This window comes from Podarcis bocagei, assembly GCF_964188305.1.
Source record: "Podarcis bocagei genome assembly, chromosome: 9".
NCBI lineage: Eukaryota > Metazoa > Chordata > Lepidosauria > Squamata > Lacertidae > Podarcis > Podarcis bocagei.
Genome location: NC_138134.1, coordinates 51,184,940 through 51,190,939, shown reverse-complemented (window position 1 = coordinate 51,190,939; position 6,000 = coordinate 51,184,940).

Genomic DNA, 6,000 nt, shown 5'->3' with positions numbered 1-6,000 from the left:
AAGTTCGTTCCCCACATTTTAAATCAGAGATGGGGAACCTGTAGTCCTCCAGATAAGGCTGGACTCTGACCTGTGTAGCCAATGGTTCTGCTCATGCCTACAGGGTAATATCCAGAGAGTAGCACTGGCAGACTGTGTTCTTGCACAATGATTCTTGTGCTATGGTGTACCTCAGGGTACAATCTTGTCCCCACTGCTGCTTAACATCTATGTGAAGCCGCTAGGTGCAGTCATTTGGAGTTTGGGGGCAAAGCATTATCAGTATGCTGATGGACACACTTCTCCATAACATCTGAGCCAGGAGATTCTGTGCATTATCTGGACCGTTGTCTGGGCACAGTGATGGACTGAGTGAAGGCCCATAAACTGAGCTTGAACCCTTGGAAGATGGAGGTAGTGTGGGTTGGTGGTTCCCATGTTTGGGAGATAAACCAATTTCCTGTTCTAGACAGGGTTGCACTCCCTCTGAAAGAACAGGGTTCAGAGTTTGAAAATGCTCCTGGCTCCTCCTTTGTCACTGGAAGCTCAGGTAGCCTCGGGAGGCAGGAGTGCTTTTTTATCAGCTATGGCTGGTATGTTAATGGCAGCTGTCCTTGTACCCTGTATTAGTCTGGCATTGACAATCTCAAGACTCAATTATGGCAATGCACTCTACATGGGGCTACAATGCTTGGTGCAGAGACTCCAGCTGGTGCAAAATGCTGTGGTTAGACTGTTGATGGGGACAGACTATTACTAGCCCATAACTCCAGTGCTCAGACCTACTAGTCAACTATAATTGCACAAACTGAATTTACTAGTGTATGATTGAATCCCATCTAAAAACCGTGATAGTATTGAAGCAGCCTTAGAAGGGGCACAGCTAATACTTAAACCAGAATCCAGGAAGAGTTGAAAGCAGGGTTAAAGGTAAAGGTAAAGGACCCCGGATGATTAAGCCCAGTCAAAAGCTACTATGGGGTGTGGCACTCAGACTGAGGGAGTCGGTGTTTGTCCACAGGCAGCTTTCCAGGTTGTGTGGCTAGCATGACTAAACTGCTTCTGGTGCAAAGGAACATTGTGACGAGTGCCAGAGCTCACGGAAATGCCATTTACCTTCCCGCCACAGAGGTACCAATTTATTTACTTGCACTGTGTGCTTTTGAACTGCTAGGTTGGCAGAAGATGGGGCAGAGCAATGGGAACTCACCCCATTGCAGGGATTTGAACCTTCCAATCAGCAAGCCCAAGAGGCTCAGTGGTTTAGACCACAGTGCCAACCACGTCCCTTTAAGTAGAAAGCACATGGTGCAGAGCGAATGGATGAAACAATAAAAGGAACAAAACAAGGGAGCTCCTCTCATCCCAAATTTAAAGCTTGTGATTAGTTTATTAGTTCTACTCAGCTGCTCCATTGTTTCTATGCCTGTTTTATTGTGTGCTTTAAATTTTTTGTTATATAGCAGCTGTCTTGCAGATCATTTAAAAGGAAGGAAGGAAGGAAAGAAACAAATGTTTTCCAGAGGAAATGTAAACTGTTGACAGTCAGGTCTTGTTTGCACAGGCAAGAGATACAATGCTAACTTGAATAGGTGGAAGATAATACTTGATCTGGCTTGTAATCAGAAACATCAGTATCCTTTCAGGCTGCAGTCTTAAACACACACACAAGTCTAGAACCAGTCCTAACATTAGGCAGAATGAGGCAACTGCTTCATGTAGCAGATGCTAGGGGCAGTTGTGGCAACCTTCCAGCAGTTTCTACGCCTGCCTCTGGTAGAGAACAGAGCTGATTGGCCTGTCTTCCACCTGCATAACTACCCTGCCACCCTCAGGGGCAGTGAAGGACACTATGTTGATGAATGATTCAACTGTCAGCCCAGTTGGCTTCTGTGTGTGGAATGTGGAGTGGCATCTTGTCCTTGCCTAAGGCAGCAATATGTCTGAGGCTGGCACCCAAGCACAAAGTAGCATCCCACCCAAAGTAAACATGCACAGGATTGCACTATTAATAAATTATAAATCTGATTGTGCACAGGTTGATACTAAGTTTCTCCCCTTCACAACACTGTGACACCACTAAGTTAAGTTTTAATTGCACAACACAACAATGCTTCAACTGATTCATCAGTTTGGGGTTGCAGTCCTAGTTCATATGCCACTTCCTGGATTCTGTGGCTGCACCTTAACACTGAAAACAGGCTCAGAGCTGACCCCTGATTATGCTCTGCTCTCACCATCGAGACACTTGGCTTTGCAGCCTTCGACTTGCCCTGCACTTTCGCCTTAGGAGAAATACAGGTCTAATGAAAGGAGAATTAACAAAGTGTTCTGATATGAAAGCACTGCATAAGTCTAGATTTCTTAATGTCATTCCCTACCTCTGTCAGTTTTAGCCCATGAATCACAGTGTATCTCAGATTTTCAGTAAACAGAGAGGTCATCTTTGGTAAGCGCTGTTTCTAGTAAAGAGAATAAAAACCTACATACCAAGGTGGTGGGTGGTAGGAACAGAAGCATCAGGTGTGTGGGCTGCTGGGTTAGGTCTCCTCCTGGTTTAAAAATGATTCCCCCATCAGTCAAGATGTTAGTAATAATATAACCTGTTTAAGTATAATCTGTTTGCTGAATGGTTCTTTGGAAATGTGACGCTTCCGAGGACACCTTACATTTGTACAGTTAGCATTTCTGATAGGCAGCGCTCTCTAGTGGATCATGGAATAACAACTAAAATTTCAGATTCTTTTGAACTGGAATTGTAGGCTGTATCTAATGAAAGTTCAACGCAAAGTGGACCAGTTGAAAGAAAGAAGCATCAGTAGGCTTTTGATTTTTGATTGCTGCATCTGGACATAAATGGATTCTGGTTTATAAGTTTGTTAGTACACTGGTGATCTGGTAAGATTTAACTGTGTTATTTATGTACTTAGAACTGATTATAGCATCACAGAATCAATGAATTGTAGAGTTGGGGTACCCCAAGGGTTATCTATTCCAGCCCCCTGCAATGCAGGAATCTCAATTAAATTATCCATGACAGATGGCCACCCAACCTCTGCTTAAAAACCTCCAAGGAAGGGAAGTCTACCACCTCATAGGAATTTGTTCCAAACAGACCTCACCATCTGAAGGTTCTTCCTGGTGTTTGGCTGGAATCCCCTTTCGTTGTAACTTGAAGCCATTGCGTTGGATCCTCACCTCCAGAGCAGGAGAGAACAAGCTTGCTTCATCCTCCATGTGACAGCCCTGGCTATCATTTCTCCACTCAGGCTTCTTTTTACCAGACTGTACATACCCATTTCTCTCAACCGTTCCTCATAAGGCTTGGTTTCCAGACCCTAGATTACAACTGAATGTTTTGGAAACTGCTTGGAAGGAATCTAGGAACATCTTTAGTAAAAGAAAGTAGTAAATAAATCTTTGATTTTTTTTATGGTGGCTTTCAAACAGGTTAGCAGTCACTTAGATGTGATTCCCATCAGACAGTTTTTGAGACAGCTGTGTAGTTGGGGGCAGTCTGTAAGTTAGCAGTTGCAGGGGATGCATGACTGCCCCTCGAGATCTGCTACGTAGTGGATTTGGCTGTCTGTTCTGTTATGGTTTCAAATCTATGCTGATCTTGTATATTTGTAGATAATTACGAAATGCCTTTAAACCTTCCATTACCTCCTTCCATTGGAAAACAAACCCAGGTAAGTTGCTGGAACTTCTCACCAGTTGGAAAAGTGGTGCAAGCATAGCAATGTTTACATAGAAAGGTACTGGATACAAAGAGAGTAAAACTAAGAAAGTAAGTAATATGAATCATCCTCATGCAACAGTCTTGCCTCTAAGCCAATAGATTTAACTGTAGCCTGGAGAAGAGGAAGTTAAGGGGTGATATGATAGCCATGTTCAAATATATAAAAGGATGTCACATAGAGGAGGGAGAAAGGTTGTTTTCTGCTGCTCCAGAGAAGCGGACACGGAGCAATGGATCCAAACTACAAGAAAGAAGATTCCACCTAAACATTAGGAAGAACTTCCTGACAGTAAGAGCTGTTCGACAGTGGAATTTGCTGCCAAGGCGTGTGGTGGAGTCTCCTTCTTTGGAGGTCTTTAAGCAGAGGCTTGACAACCATATGTCAGGAGTGCTCTGATGGTGTTTCCTGCTTGGCAGGGGGTTGGACTCGATGGCCCTTGTGGTCTCTTCCAACTCTATGATTCTAAGATTGTGCCCAATCGGAATACTGCAGTCTCTTTCTTTCTTTTTTCTGACTTCTGCCATTTTGATTTCCCAATGCAAAGCCAATAGGAGGACCAAAGCTTCAGTTTTCTGAATATTGCTTTGGATTAGGGGTCCCCTCTCACCCTCAAAGAATCCAAACCAAACAGGGACCAAATCTGAAGCACCAAATATGACCCCAAAGTGCAGCTGGGGGTGGGGGACTCACACCGTCCTAGTTTTTCTTCCTTATCAGAAGTAGCAGTGATCTGACAATGCCTACGCACTAAACAGCTGCTAGTGCTAGCAAAACATACGGCACTTCTTTTACTTACTATAAACAACAGATCTACAAGGGCTTGGCTCATTTTATCTTTTAAACCTCCTATGTTCATAGTGAAGCAGAAATCTTGGCAGTGAAAGACAAGGCAATTAAAGCAAGACAAAAATTTTTTTAACACATTTTAATAAGTTAGCAGTGTTTTTATTGTACTCATTTATGCTCTTTCCATGCCAAGCACTCCCTTTGTAAGATGCCTTTAATGCTTCCAGGTAGAAATGCCATATATTTTCTTTATAAGCTACATTTACATTTCTACAATATTGACCTCAGTTGTAGACCAGTCTTTAACATTCTCAATGGAATATAAATCAGTAGTGAATGTTGTGAGTGAATACCAAACATTCAGTTTAGGAAAGAGCTCTAAAGAACAGCAGACAATGTTAACTTTGTCACAAAGTTTGGTATTCCAACAAAGTTGGCTGAAGATGCCATGTCTGAGCCTGAGATGCTTAATCTCCTTGGAACTATAAGTGCTCAGCTGGGCCTCTGAAAGTGTGGGCTCAGATTGCAAGCGCATCCCAGGATCAGCACAGCGGTGGATAAAGCATCTCTGATACCCTGCGGCCAAAATAACAAAAGATGTAAAAGAAAAGGGCATAAACCACTGGTCTCCTGGTAGCTAGGGGAAAGAGCACAAGAGGTAGGACAGAAGACAGCAAGAACTCTTAATCTACCTCAGTGAAGAATCTAATGCTACAATCTCATCATTTCCTGGACTGGCCATCTAACAGCCAGAGAACCTATCCCTGGTAAATATAGCCCTGCAGAATATGAGTTACTGTATGAGCGTGTCAGGGTAAGTCCACCAGTGCACTAAGGTGTGTATGAGAGCTCTCACATTTTTTTTCCTGACTGTATTCAATATATGTGGTGTTCTGCCTGTTCTTCTTTATAAGTGTCTCCCTGAATTATTTCAGGTTGAGTATAAATTGACTGCATGCCCAACCTACTGTTACATCAATGCAATTTTTATACACATACGAAAAAGCCATATGTATTATAAATGAGCCTTGGGAAATGTGTTTTCCAAATGGTACCACATGATGTCGCCAGACACACACCGATTCAAGCGAATACCCCAAGCTGGTTTCAACTTCAGAAGTTTTTGGGATGAATGCCTTTTTAATGATTGAATATTCAAGTGCTTAGATGTGCTTAGAGTAACCAGCTGTGAAGAATTACTTCAGGAAAGATGTATATGAAGACAAGATAGCATCTCCCTTCGGTCTCCACTGAGCAAGATTGAACAAGTCTTCATCCCTCCCACCTGCATAATCCCCACTAAAGTAGGAAACGATTCTGACTGGCAATCTGCTAATAGGTCTGTTTTCTGGGTTGTTGTTTTTAAGGCCTATATATTCAAGGAAGGAAACTTTCAACCATTCTCTGCTTCTTCCCAACTCCTTGCTTAAGTTGACATTTTAATTACAGCCTTGCTATGGCCACAGCTGGAGAGTCCAAGAAGGACACACAA